The following is a 14413-nucleotide window of genomic DNA, read 5'->3' on the forward strand; positions in this document are numbered from 1 at the left end:
GTGACCCCTTGGACTGTAACCTGCCTGGCTCCTCTGTCCATGAAATTCTCCAGGCAAGAATACTGGAGTGGTAGCCATTCCCTTCTCTGGGGCATCTTCCCTACCAAGGATCTAATCCAGGTCTCCTGCATTGCAGGCAGATTCTTTACCATCTGAGCTATACTGTGTATCCATTCTGTGGGGAGTACAAGAAAAAAAGACATGATCCTGCCCTCAGGGGAGAAGGCCATGTGCACATTCATCCTTCAACCAACATTTATTGACCACTTAACATATACCTGGCCCTGTGTGAAATGCTGACTCATAGAATGCTGGCAATTAAAATAGGACAAAGGGGAACTTTCAGGATTGATGGCAATGTCTATTTTAATGGGGTTGAATTTATATAAATGTACAATCCATTTGCAAAAATTCAGCAAATGAACACTTAATCTTATGCAGTTTGTTGTACATATATTTTACATCAAAAATTTGTAAGCAAACATTGAACTAATTCACTCTGAAATACTTTTTAAAGATGAACTGATGCACAGCTAGATGGACAGACATGTGGTAAAGTAAGTAGAATATTCATGGTCGATGCAGGTGGTGAGTATAGGGGTTTTGTTGTAAAAGTCTTTCCGTTTTGATGTATTTGGGGGAAGTTTCAGAATAAGAAACTTTATCGAAAGGACCCTCCATAACCATACATACCAATCCTTTCATTTATTATTATTTTAATTACACAAATAAAAACAAATACAGCCAATTTTAAAAAATAGAGGAAAGGTCACCACATCTTTCTCTCTGGTCCCATGTTATTTCTTCAGTGACAATCTCTGTTCCTGTCGGCTGTGTATATAGGTAGATACAAAACAATGTGTTTCCCGTTTTTTGTTTTTTTTTTAATGAATATGCTCTCTATACTATTCTGAAAGCATATATTGGGGCTCTCTCCATGATAATTCATACACAACCCCTCAGTTTTAAATTGCTGGGTAAGATGTGCCCTCTCATTCAAGATGTGAATCTCAGAAAGGAGGTATTTTTTAGGAACAGTGAGTTAGGACTGCCGGGAGGCGAACCTGCTCCCCGGGCTCCAGGCCTGGGCTCACCCAGCGGGAGCTCGGCCGCCCAGTGAAGGGGGCGGGGCTAGACCAGGCTGAGCGCGGGTTGGTGGGCAGGTCCTGCTCTGCCCCGCCCATCTCCCCGCCCATCCTTCCGCCCTCCCCGAAGGACCCCTCCCGGCTCCCGCGCACCCGAACCCAGGAGGAAGTCCGTGTAGCGCTTCCTCTTTTGTTGGCCTCCGGAGACACGGGGGGAAGGGAGTAGGGTTGTGAAACCGAACTGTCCCCTACCCCTCCTCCCCGGGGGAGATCCATCAGCTGGAGGTGGCCACGCAGCTGGGGGCAGAAAAACAACTCCGTGGACACCCCCTCCACCCCCGTCCCCGTTCTGCTCCGCCACACCCCTGAGCAGGAGGTCTGCTGTCTCTAGGGTGGTACCTGGGGTAGGTGAGCTTCCAAGACCCCCATAGGGCAGTCTCCCTGGTCACCCTCATAAGAAAGTCCCAGCTCCTCATCCACTGCTGCCGCTGCCATCTCCAGCCTCCGGATGTGCCTTCTCTTGCCTCGGGCTTCAGACACCAACAGAAAGAAGATTTGTGGTTGCTCAAACAGGCCAGTCTCCAGTCTTTGAAAGCCTGCAGTTTCTGTCTGGAGGACTCATTGCCATGACCTTCCATTGTTATCCTTTAAACCTCAAAGGATCACCTTCTCCAAGAAGTTCTCCGTGATGCATCCCAGGCTGGGCCAGTGTCCCTCCTACTTGGTTCTACAGTGTCATGTGCCTCTTTACCACAGAATTTTCCACTTCTGTGTCTAAGTTATTGGTCTAAGTTTCTCTCTCCCTAACTGAATTGCTTGAGGGCCAAGACTGTCTTGTAAATTTTTGTCCTCCCAGCTCCTGGCTGCTTTCGGAGAGATTAAAGGACATGGGTCCCAGCCTTGCTCAGGTGAATTAACATAGAGACAGCCCTAAAACAAGTTTGTAGAATAGTACAGAGAGTACATTAATTAAAAAAAAAAAAATAACATGGTTAATTTTATACCTGTGTGTGCGTGCATGCTCAGTCACTCAGTGGAGGCTGACTCTTTATGACCCTGTGGGCTGTAGCTGGCCAGGCTCCTCTGTCCATGGAATTCTCCAGGCAAGAATACTGGAGTGCATTGCCTTTTCCACCTCCAGGGAATATTTCCCACCCAGGGATTGAATCCACATTGCCTGCAGCTTTGGCATAGGCAGACGGATTCTTTACCACTGTGCCACCTACCTGTATTTGTATGTAAATGTGTAAAGAAAAGCCTGGAAGCTACACATAGTAAGCCCTTAGTAAATATTAATAGAATTAATCAATGAATGGGTTTGGATCCTAGGCACTGTCATTCATTTCATTATTCTATTTGTTTCATTAATTCAGTTTCCTTCATTCATTCAGTTTCTCCATCTGTAAAACAGTGTGCATGAATAGTATCTGCTTGGAACATGCCAAAAAAATGTAGAAGGAATAGACAACAAACAGGTTAACATAGATATGTATTAGAGTGCCTGGTAGTGACAAGTTCTCTGGAGAAAAATAAGCCAGGGCAGGGGCAGAGGTGGGCTTGGCGGAGGCAGCTAGAGATGATGGAGACTGGAGGAGTTTTTTAAGAAGAGAGGTCAAGGACCTGCTAGGAGCCATTGTGAGGTTCTTATGGGCTAACCTTCTCAGATTTTCATTTGCCTCTCTTGGAAAATGAGGGCAACAGTGACCTCCTGCCTGGGACACTGTAGCTGTGAAATGAACACTTGGCAACTAAAAGGGGAAATATCTGGGCTGTGAAATAACAATTGTGACTCTCTTCCCCATCCCCTATCCTGCTTTGAATGTAAAACAATCAGCAGTTCCCAAAGAATTTGAAATAAATAAAATGCAAATGTTCCTGGAAATAGGAAAATATATTTTTGAAAGAGCAAACCTTTGACCCTCTGTAAAGTGAAGCCTGCATTGTTCTCTAAGACTGAGCCCTGTGTCATGTCCTGCCATCAGCTTGTCTCTGTCTCTGCTCTTCAGTCTCCAGGGCACACTTGCTAAGTTTGTGTAGTTGTTAGAAGCACAGCCTTTGGAGGCACACCTGAGGCTCAAAGACCTGGGTTCGAATTTGTTCTTGGCTGTGTGACCTTGGACAACTGTCTTTGCCTCTCTGAGCAATCCTCTTATAATCATCCCTGTTTCAAAGAGATTAAGTGAGATGATGTAAGTGAGGGCACAGTAATGAGCTTGACATGCAGTGATTCAGTGACCTGGTGAGGTAAGCACTCTTACCATTCCACTTCACAGATGAAGTATGGACAGAGAGGAGTTGAGTAACTTGACCAAAGTCACAGCTAGAGAGAAGCGGTCAGTCCAGTCTCAGTGCCTTTGCTTCCATCATCCCTGCACTGCTGGTCCCAATGGCAAGCGCACAGACAGAACCTTTTGGGACTCTTCATCCCCTAAAAATCCTACCCAGCCTCAATTCTACCTTGTCCATGAAATCTCTGATATTTTAAATGACTTTATTTTTGAATAATTAATAATATTTTTTGAATAAATATGTTCAGGTGGCTCAAAATTCGAGACTACTTAGGGTATGCTAAGACCAATAAGCCTCCCTCTCTCCTCTCTCATCCAGCTACACAGTTCCCTTCCCTGGAAGAAACCACAAGGGGCTGTTTCTTCTGTGTGCCCTTCCTGTCTCAGCCCAGGCATGTGCTGGTAAATTCCCATATCTTTGTTTTCTTGTTCTACACACATAGAAAAACAGTTGTGCACCTCGCTCCCCTCCACTTACACACTTGTTCCCTATTAGTACATAGAACTTTTTTCATTTTAAAAAAGTATTGAATTGTAATCCACATAGTCATCCATTTAAATGTACAATCTAGTAATATTTCATATGTTCTCAGAGTTGTGCAGCCATTACTGCAATCAATTTTAAGACATTTTCATCACCCACTCCCCCCCATAAAAAGCCTTGTACCCATTAGCAGTCAGTCCTTGTTTCTCTCCACCCCCGCCCTAGACAATCACTAACCTACTTTCTGTTTCTGTAAATTTGCCTATTTTGGATATTTCATATAAATGGAATTATACAATGTGTGATATTTTGTGACCAACTTCTTTCATTTAACAAATATTCAAAGTTCATGTTGTAGCATGTATCAATACTTCATACCATTTTATTGTCAAATAATAGTCCATTGAATGGATATAGCACATTTTATTTATCCACTGATGGACATCAGAGTTGTTTCCACTTTGGGGGCTATTATGAATAATGCTGCTATGAAAATTTCATTTACAACTTTTGGTGTAGACGTACATTTCAATACTTTTGGGTAGACACCCTGGAAGTGGGATTACTGGGTTACATGGTAACTCCAAGTTAACTTTTTAAGAACGTGCCACATTGATTTCCAAAGGGGCTGCACCGTTCTACAATTCCACCATGATACGGGAAGGTTCTAATTTCTTCATGGTCTTATCAACTGTTGCTATTGTGTGTTTATTTTTATTAGCCATTCTAATGGATGTGAAATGGCATCTCATTGTGGTTTAATTTGTAGTTCCCTAATGGCTAATGTTACTTAAGTGTTTTTATGTGCTTACTAGCTACTTGTATAGCTTCTTTGGAGAAATACCTTTTAGATCTTTTGCCCACTTTTCAAGTATGTTGTCTTTTTATTATTGAATTATGTTGCTTAAATATTTAGGCTACCAGTACCTTATCAGATGTATGGTTTGCAAATACTTTCTCCCTTTCTGTGGGTTGTCTTTTCATCTTCTTGATTGTATCATTTGCAGTACAAGTTTTTACTTTTGATGAAGTCCAGTTTATCTATTTTTTTCTTTTATCACTTATGCCACATCTAAGATTGCTTTGCCTAACCTAAGGTTGTGAAGATTTAATTCTAAGAGTTTTATAGTTTTGGCTCATACATTTAGGTCTATGATCCATTTTGAACTAAATTTTGTGGGTGGTGTGAAGTAGGGGTTCAACTTAATTATTTTGCATGGGGATATCCAATTGTTTCAAAACCATTTGTTGAAAAGACTATTCTTTCTTCCCGTTGAATTGTCTCAGCACCCTTGTTGAAAATCAATTGGCAGTCAATGTGAGGATTTACTTTTGGACTCTTAATTCTGTTCCACTGATCTATATTTCTACCTTTATGCCAGTAACCACACTATCTTGATTACTGTAGTTAAGTTTTCAATTAAAAAAAGTGAGTCCTTCACTGTTTACTTTTGTAAGATTGTTTTGGCTATTCTGAGTTCCTTACATTTCTATACAAATTTTAGGATGAACTTGTCTATTTTCATTTCTTAAAAAAGATATCTGGAGTTTTGATAGGGATTTGGTTGACCATTTGGGGGAGTATCACCATCTTAATATTAAGTCTTCTAGTCCACAAAGGTATGTCTTTTCCGTAAGACGTCTTTTCCATTCCATGAGATGACTTTATTTAGATCTTCTTAAGCTGCTTTCAAGAATGTTTCTTGATTTTCCAAGTATCTTGCACTTCTTTTGTTAAATTGATTCCTAATTATTTTATTCTTTTCATTAATATTGTAAGTGAAATTATTTTCTTAACTTTATTTTCAGTTTGTTCATTGCCAGTGTATACAAAGACAAATAGTTTTTAAACATCAGTATTCCTTTGACAACTGCTGGGCACTCCATTATTGTATTATCATTTTTTTCCCAGTCCTCAAATGACAGGCATTTAGCTTATTTCTAATTCTTTCCTGGTAAAAAGTGGTGCTACAGTGACTTTTCTTGTGCCTATCCATGAAGTTTAAGGCATCTGAAAATGATTGAGAAAAGATCTACAACTGTTGATTGCCACTACCCTGGCCCGTGCCACCATCATCTCGCCTTTGGAGCATAGCCTCAGCCTGCTTATTGGATTCCTTGCTTCCCCCTGGTCCCTCTAATTCATTCTCCTCCCAGAAGCCAGAGAGATCCCATTAAAATACAAGCCAGTTGTGGCTTATTCCTCTGCTCAGAACCCTCCAATTGCTCCCATCTTGTGTCAATTAAAGTTTACTATCAGGATGTTCATGGCCTTACAGTCTGACCTCACACCCTCTCCAACATCCTCTCCATCATTCTCTCCTGTGCCCATTATGTTCCAACTATGCTGACTTCCTTGTGTTCCTTAAACACATCAAGTGCAGTCGCCCCTCAGGACCTTAGCCATTACTATTCCTTCTGCCTGGGACACATTTCCTCAGACTCTTCCGTTACTCACTCCCCCAATTCAGCAGGTATCTGCATACATGCTCCCTCTTCAGAGAGGGCTTCCCTGCCACTCCGTCTTGGGTCACACCATCACTCCTTCCCCACCCCTGCTACCTTGCCGCTTGCTTTGCTTTATTTTTCTTATAATCCTTACCATCCTCAGACATTAAGATGTCAGTTGACTCTCACAATAATTCACTGATGTAAATACTATTACTATTCCCACTTGACAGATGAGGAGACGGGCTCCGAGAGGTGACTCAGTATGTGCAAGATCACTGAGCTGATAAATGGCAGTGTCAGGGTTTGAACTCTAGTCTGACTCCAAAGATGCAGCATTTAGCACCATTTCTTGTGGTCAGTTATATTCCCCATGACAATGAATAAATGAATGCCTGAGTGGACAAAATGTTTGCTATCCCAAATACTAGTAAGGCAGTGTTTTGGGGTAAAATTTGTAATTGTATCAATGTTCTTTCATGCTAATATGAGTTAGAGGGGAAATATTTTTTTAATTACAAAGAACAACAATACAAAATTGACAAGGACATGATAAAACTGGAAACCATAGTGATTCCCATTACTGGTGGGAATGCAAGGTGGTGTAATTACTTTGAAAACCACTTTAGTTTTGTATTATAAAGTTACCGACCCGGGGATCAAACCCGGATCTCCTGCATTGCAGGTGGATTCTTTTACTGTCTGAGCCATCTAGTGGGAAGCTTAGTTAAACATGCACTTACTATATGATCCAGTAATTCCAGTCCAAACCATTTAACCAAGAGAAATGAAAATGTATCCATGCCAAGACTTGTACATGTATGTTCATAGCAGCTTTATTCATGTAACAGAAGCAACTCAAATATTCACCAGCAAGTAAATGAGTGAACAAATAGTGATACATTTGTACTATGGAATACAACTCAGCACAGTAAAAGGAAAACATATTAGAATGTGAAACAACTTAAACTCTTAAAAGCAATATGTGAGTAAAATGAAGGCCCATTTTATTTGCAAAAAGAAACATTGTATGATTGAATTTATGTGAAATTCTAGAAAAGACAAAGTTAATCTATAGTGACAACAAGCCAAACAATTGTTACCCTAGGAAATGAGTGGGGAAGTTGAGTGTAGCAGGGTATAAAGGAACTTCTTGGAGTGATAAAAATGCTTTATATCTTGATTAGTGTGGTAATTACACAGATGTCTACAGTTGCCAAAACTCATCAAGCTGAGTATTTTAAATGGAGCATTTTATTTATAAAATTATGCTGCAGTAAAGTTGATAGGGACTTTGGGAACACATACGCGATTTTCATTGCAGCATTACTTTAATAGCCAAAAAAAAAAAAAGAAGAAGAAATTGGAGAAATTGGCTATTGACAGGAGAACGTTTTCGCTATAAGTGGTCCTTTGCCATCAGAAAAGCAAACTCAGAAGATGTAGCTGATGCTGGCAATGACACTCTAACATCCCCAGAACCTGCATCTGTCTTCTTAGAGGCTCTCTCTGGTGACTGGAGCATGCATGGGGCAAACCATAAATATTAGAGGATTAATATCCAGCCCCACCAGGAGCAACCATGGGGTTGCAAAGAGTCAGACACTGTGGAGTGACTAAATAGCTGCAGGAGCAGCCCTCATCCAATGTCTGACAGGAGCTGGTGTATAAATGCCCAGACTACCTCATGTCTCAGGTGGGATAACTCTGTGTGGGTTCATTCCCCAGGCATGAATGAGCTCCAGGAGCCCCCAATTGGAGCTTGCTTGGTAATGCTTTCTTGAGTGGCTTTCTTCCCTTCTCATTCACCCACTCCTTTACCCATGTTCTCTGCATCTTCTAAATAACCAACTTCCACTTTAATCTGTGTCTAGGGTCTACTTCTGGGGGACTCAAATTAAGACCAGCAGATGATACCTAAGGTACAGTCAAGATATGGGGAAATGGTGGAGGGGAATCCAAGCAGCAGCCATTTGGTAAGTTTCTGTCATTCTTGGCAAAGCCAAGTCTTAATAAAATACTCACATAGGTTCATAAGGGGACTCATATCAGGATGTTTACAGTGGCACTGTTTATGGTGGGGTGAAGCTATGTGCCATTTGGGTGTCTGTGACTAGCGGAATGGAAATAGACTATGGGGGATATAGACAATGACCTTCAGCAACATGGCTAGATATATACTAGATAGATATATACTAGATAGATACTAGATAGTATCTAGTGATGGAGTGAAAAAAAAAGTACAAAATTGAAGTACTATCCAAGAAAATTAAATACACAATTAAAACAATATCTGCTTTTTAAAAGGGCATACATGCATTTAAGTACATAAACCAAATGCATAAGAGCAGGGTCATTATCTTTCTTATTCATGGTTCTGTCCCCCTCCATCACCACCTGCCATTCTCCCAGCCACAGGGGACCTTTGGTCATGTACAGAAACATTTTTGGCTATCATAAGTGAGGAATGGAGCTGCTACTGTCATCGAGTGGATGACATCTGGGAATTCTGTTCAACCCCCTGCTATGCACAGAACAGCTCCCCACAACAAAGAATTTCAGGACCTAAATGTCAATAGTGGGACTGCCCAAGTGGCTCCGTGGTAAAAAATCTGTCTGCAGGTTCCACCCCTGGGTGGGGAAGATCTCCTGGAGGAGGAAATGGCAAGCCACCCCAGTGTTCTTGCCTGAATAATCCCATGGACAGAGGAGTCTGGCAGGCTACAGTCTATGGGACCGCAAAGCGTCCAACAAGAAGGAGCAACTGAGCAGGCACGCAAATGTCAATCAATAGTGCTGAGGCAGAAAAGTCCTATGTAGCTCAGCCCCAGCATAGTGAATGAACGAGTGAATTAGAGATGGTGGGGACCTGAAATGACTGGTATCGGGTGGGACTCCAGAGACACCGTAGTGTTTCTGTACATTCTTGGAGGTGTGCTCAGCAGGATTTAGGGTGACAGTCCGTTTCCAGGAGGAGTGGGCTCTGCCCTTGTCTGGCCCTGGACACCTCTCATTCATCTGCAGCCTCAAATTGTACCCTCCAGCGCCGCTTACTGCCCCCTCAATTTTCGAGCTCCTCTGAGCTACTGGGAAACTGGCCAGGAGTGAGTCAGGCTGGTTCCTGCGGGCAAAAACTTTGCATGGAGTTTGCATAGCCAGGGCCTGAGGAGCAGAAACCGCAGACCACAGAAGGGCCGGGAAGGCTTGGGACACGGCGTTGGGGAGGGGACTGGGTTAGAAGGAGGCGATTGGAATGGTGGAGAAGTGAATCGGAATGCTTGGGGTGAGGGGTGGGTAGAGTCCTGTGAGAATGAGGAAGGTAGGGTTAGGATCCTCCCGAACCGGTTTAGAATCCTTTGATACGTGGGATCAGAAACCTGGAAAGCAGGGGTTGAATCTTTGAATGGGCCAGATTAGAATCCTGGGACGGGGGGCGGGGTGGGGGGCGGCGGGCGGAGCGGGGGGTGGGGGCGCGGCGGAAGGGCTGGCGCTGGGCGCCGGGAGAGGCAGATTAAAATCCTATGTGAATAGGCTGGGATCACCCAGGAGTGAGATTAGAATAGAATCCCTAGGATTAGGGTCACAAATCTTGAGGGCTGGGTTAGAATCTTTTTATGAAAGAGACTAGGGTCCTCCACTTGCCGGATTAAAATCCTGGGGGCAGAATTAGAAACCTCTGGTAGGCGAGGTTAAAATTCCTTCATGGGTGAGATTCAAAATCCTTTAGGGCAGAATTAAGATCTCAGGAGAAGATGGGGTGATGGGGTTCTCGGGAGGGTGGGGTTTAGAATCATTTGGGACAGGGTTAGGGCACTGGAAGGCGGGATTAGAATACATTGGAGGAGGTGTTAGTTTATTTGGAGATTAGGACCTTGGAAGGACCGGTTAAAATTCTTGGGGGCGGGGTTATTGCCCTTCGGGGATGAGGTAAGGATTCTTGGAGGCAGGGTTAGAAGCCTTGGATGGGCGGTGTTTAAAAAAATCCTTAGGCAGCGGGATTAGGATCTTGGGAGGTGAGGATAGAGATTGGAGTCCCTGGGGTGGGGTCAGAATCTCCGGGGCGGGCTTAGGACACTTGGGGGCGGGGTTAGCATCGCCCCGGGCGCCCAGATGGTCTGTGGGCGCCACCGAGTCCCTGGTTCCGGCCGGGACGCACCGCCGAGGCCTAGGGGCGAGTGGAAGGGGACGTGGACAGTCCAGCGCCAGAGGGTCCCCCCAAAGACGCACTGCACCGAAGCCCCTCGGAGCGCATCCCCAGCCTCTTCTTGAAAGTCAGTCCATCTTCCCCTAGCTCTCGAGCGCCCCGGGACCCCGGGGACTGCCGAGCTGGGGGGGCGCTCGAGCTGCGAGGATCCGGGCTGCCCGCCGGAAGAGGAGCGGGAGCCCAGGTGAGTGCTTCGAACCTGGGGATCGGGGGACACCGGCCCTCGAACTCGGCCTGACGGTCGGGTCTTCGGGCTGCTGAGGGCACCCAGGGCGGTGGGTAGGCTGGGGCTCAGCGGAAAAGGACCGTCTAGGGAGCGGAGGACAGGCGGCGGGATGCCGGGGCCGATCTTCGGGGGAGGATGTTCAGAACCTGGGAACGCGGGAGGGTGACTTTCTGCCTGGACCGCCACTTCCCTGGGCCGTCCAGGTTCCTCTTCTGCAAGAGACAAAAAAAAATGGGTTCAAGGAGCCCGAGAGGGGAAAAGCCCTTACGGTTCCTGCTGGGGCTGGGTGACAGTCACGGTCACGGCGGCTTGGCAGCCATGGTGGGGAAGGGGACAGCTGGCCGTAGGCGTGACAGCGCAAGCCACACCCAGGCAGGGCTGCAGCTGGGTCGGTTCGCTCTCTGGGCTCCCTCCTCCTCCCAGCTGCGCCCTGATCCCCAGGCGGTCTAGGTGGGACCCTGAAACCTCCTGGACAGACCACAAGAGGATGCCTGGCCCCTCACTTTCCTCCTGTGAGACCTTGGACTAGTCACTCACTCTCCGTCTATAAATTCCAATTTCCTCATCTGTCAAAGAGGGCTATTAGGTCTGTCTTCCAAGACTGCCATGAGATAGAGTATGTTAGAGGTCATGTTAAGTGAGTTTGGGCTTCCCAGGTGGCGCTAGTGGTAAAGAACTACCTGCCAGTGCAGGAGACATGAAGTGTAGGTTTCCTCCCTGGATCAGGAAGGTCCCTGGAGGAGGGTGGAGGCGGGCATGGCAACCCACTCCAGTACTCTTGCCTGGAGAATCACATGGACAGAGGAGCCTGGCAGGCTACAGTCCACTGGGTCGCACAGAGTCGGACACAACTGAAGTGGCTAAGTAAGGGGTTTTGGGTGGGCGACCTGCCTTTTGGACCTTGGGCAGAGGATGTGGCCATTCTGTGCCTCCGTTTCCATTAACTGTAGAATGGGGATATTTGAAATAATGGCTACCTCAGAGGGTCTTTTTAAAAATGTATTTATTTATTTATTTATTTGACCCTAATGGGTCTTAGTTGCAGCATGTGGGATCTAGTTCCCTGACCAAGGATCAAACCCATGCCCCCCCTGCATTGGGAGCTCAGAGTCTTAGCCACTGGATCACCAGGGAAGTCCCCATAGGGTTGTTTTGAAGATTAGATTGAGTTACTGACAGGTCTGCTTATTGCCTAACAGGTCTAACTGTTAAATATCCATTAACAATGGTCATAGCTATTACAGTCTAGCCTAGTGGTTCTCAAACTTAAATGGTACCTAAGAATCACCTGGAAAGCTTGTTAAGACACAGATTTTGGGGCCTTGACCCCAAAGTTTGTGATTCAATAGGTCTGGCACAGGATCCCAAGAATTTTTATTCCCAGGTGATGCTGTTGCTGCTGGTTCAAGGGCCACACTTTGAGAAGCACTTTGGCCAGCAGAGAGAAAGGCCTCAAAAGATATTGGTTCTCATCACTGGTTTCTCTGCACTATCCTTTTTTTTGGGGGGGAGGGCGGCATTAAATACAGAAAAGCAAAGACAGTAATATACTAAATATCCCAGGAACCCACCACCCAGAATTAACAAATGTTCACATTTTGTCACATTTGTTTCTGTTTTTTGAAAAATAGAATTACTAAAAGTAACAGATAACATTGAAGCCTCCCCACCCTGTATCCACCTTAGTTCTGTTTCTCTCCCTCCCCAGAGACAATCTCTGTCATGAATTGTAGCTCTTCCTGTCTGTGCCTTTAAAAATGTATTACATATATATGTGGGTGCATAAACAATACCCAAAATTGTCTGCCGTGTTTTAAAGATCTACATAAATGCTGTCTAACTGTGAGATTCAGCGGCAGTTTCATTTTCCCCTGCCTTGTTATCATTAAGTTGTCAGAATCTAGCCAGAATAAGACACAGAGCTCTAGTTTATTCTTTCTAAGTGGAGGATTCCAGGAGGGGACCATCCTGTCCTACTTCTCATTCCCTCTAATGTTGAACATTCAGTTGATCCAGGGCTTCATGACAACAAACAACACTGCTGGGGCCAGCCTGGATGTGTGGTCTTGGGCTCATGTACAGGTGTTTCTAGGGGGAAACACCGAGAGGCTGAGTGGCTCTCCCAAGGGGCAGCTTTTGTGTATGAGGAGGGCTGAGGCATGGAAATGTCACCCAGGGGGTCTGGGGCAGAGAAGAGAGAAGAAAGAATCGGCTCTGCTGACCTTCCAGCTCCCTCTAGATCCAGGGCCACTGTCACCTGTTCTCAGCTGCAGGAGGGCAAAGATTCTCCTCTGCCTTATTCACTACGCCTGACACTTAGTATATGCTCCAACAATAAGAGCATGCATCTTTTTTGTTTTGTTTCGCTTTTCAGTTTTTTTTTTTTTTTTTTGGTTTTCTTTTTGCCTCCCCTCACACCTTGACCAATCTTAGTCCCTCAACCAGGTATTGAACTTGGGCCCTCAGCAGTGAAAGCACGGAGTCCTAACCAACAGATAGCTGGGAAATTCTCAGAAGCATAAATCTTTTTAAAAAATTGTTTGGGTAGCAAATATTTTAGTTTATTTTTATAGTCTACTTTTCTGTGCATGTTTTATTTAACATAATTAGTAAAATGCTGCATATACAATTTTTATCCCACTTATTTGCTTAGTATTACATTGCAAGCATTTTTCCATGTCATTAAAACATCCTCAAATTTTTAATGACTGAGTAATATTCCACTGTTTGGAGGCACTATAATTTGTTTTAACCATCCTAGCAAAGCACTTTTAGGTAGCTTGCAATTTTTTTTAAAGTATTTTGATGTGGACCATTTTTAAAGTCTTTACTAAACTTGTTACAGTATTCTGTTTTGTATTTTGGTTTTTTGGCAGTGAGGCATGTGGATCTTAGCTTCCCAAACCCACACCCCCTGCATTGGAAAGTGAAGTTTTAACCACTGGGCTGCCAAGGAAGTCCATAGCCTGCAATTTTTAAAACTTTTTTTAGGTGAAATTCATATAACATTATATAATGAACCATTTTTAAGTGAACAATGCAGTGGGGCATTCAGTACATTCACAGGGTTGTGTGATCAGCATCTCTGTGTAGTTCTAAAACATTTTCATCATCCCAGAAGGAAAGGCCATAGTCAGTTATTCCCCTTCCTCCCTCCCCTCAGCCCTTGGCAGCCACCAACCTGCATTCTGTATCAACGGATTAATTTATTCTGGATGTTTCAGATAAATGGAATTACATATGTGACCTTTTGTGACTGGCTTCTTTCAAGGTTCATCCACATTAAATACTGACACATTTAATTCCTTTTATGGCTGAATAGTATTTCATTGTATGTATATTCTATGATTTGTTTATTCACTCATCTGTAGATGGAAATTCAGGTTGTTTCCACCTTTTGACTACTGTGAATGGTGATGCTGTGAGCATGCCTGTACATATATTTGAGCACCTGTTTTCAGTTCCCTTGGGTATATACTTAGGAGTAGAATTTCTGGGTCATATAGTAACTCCATGTTTAACTTTTGAAGAATCACCAAATTATATCCCACTACTTTACATTCCCACCAGCAATGTACAAGAGTTCTAGTTTCTCCACCCTGTGGTCAACACTTGCTATTTTCCTTTTCAAAAATTATTATTAAAACCATTATTCATTAAGCATGAGTCTCAGTCTCA

General features: G+C 44.1%; 1 protein-coding gene and 1 long non-coding RNA gene across 2 annotated transcripts in view; one reads left to right on the forward strand and one right to left on the reverse strand.

The window, feature by feature from the left end:
- Positions 1-10141: 10141 nt before the first annotated feature.
- Positions 10142-14413, reverse strand: part of LOC139036746 (uncharacterized) — a 56466-nt gene continuing 52194 nt past the window's right edge. Inside the window, exon 2 of the long non-coding RNA XR_011489599.1 lies at positions 10142-10947. This is a non-coding gene — a long non-coding RNA (uncharacterized lncRNA). The remainder of the gene's footprint in view (positions 10948-14413) is intronic.
- HCK (HCK proto-oncogene, Src family tyrosine kinase) overlaps positions 10609-14413 on the forward strand; it is a 41898-nt gene continuing 38093 nt past the window's right edge. The window contains exon 1 of the mRNA XM_020916171.2: positions 10609-10693. The gene's annotated coding sequence lies outside the window, so the exon portion shown is untranslated. The remainder of the gene's footprint in view (positions 10694-14413) is intronic.

This window comes from Odocoileus virginianus, chromosome 9 (assembly GCF_023699985.2).
Source record: "Odocoileus virginianus isolate 20LAN1187 ecotype Illinois chromosome 9, Ovbor_1.2, whole genome shotgun sequence".
NCBI classification, from domain to species: Eukaryota; Metazoa; Chordata; class Mammalia; order Artiodactyla; family Cervidae; genus Odocoileus; species Odocoileus virginianus.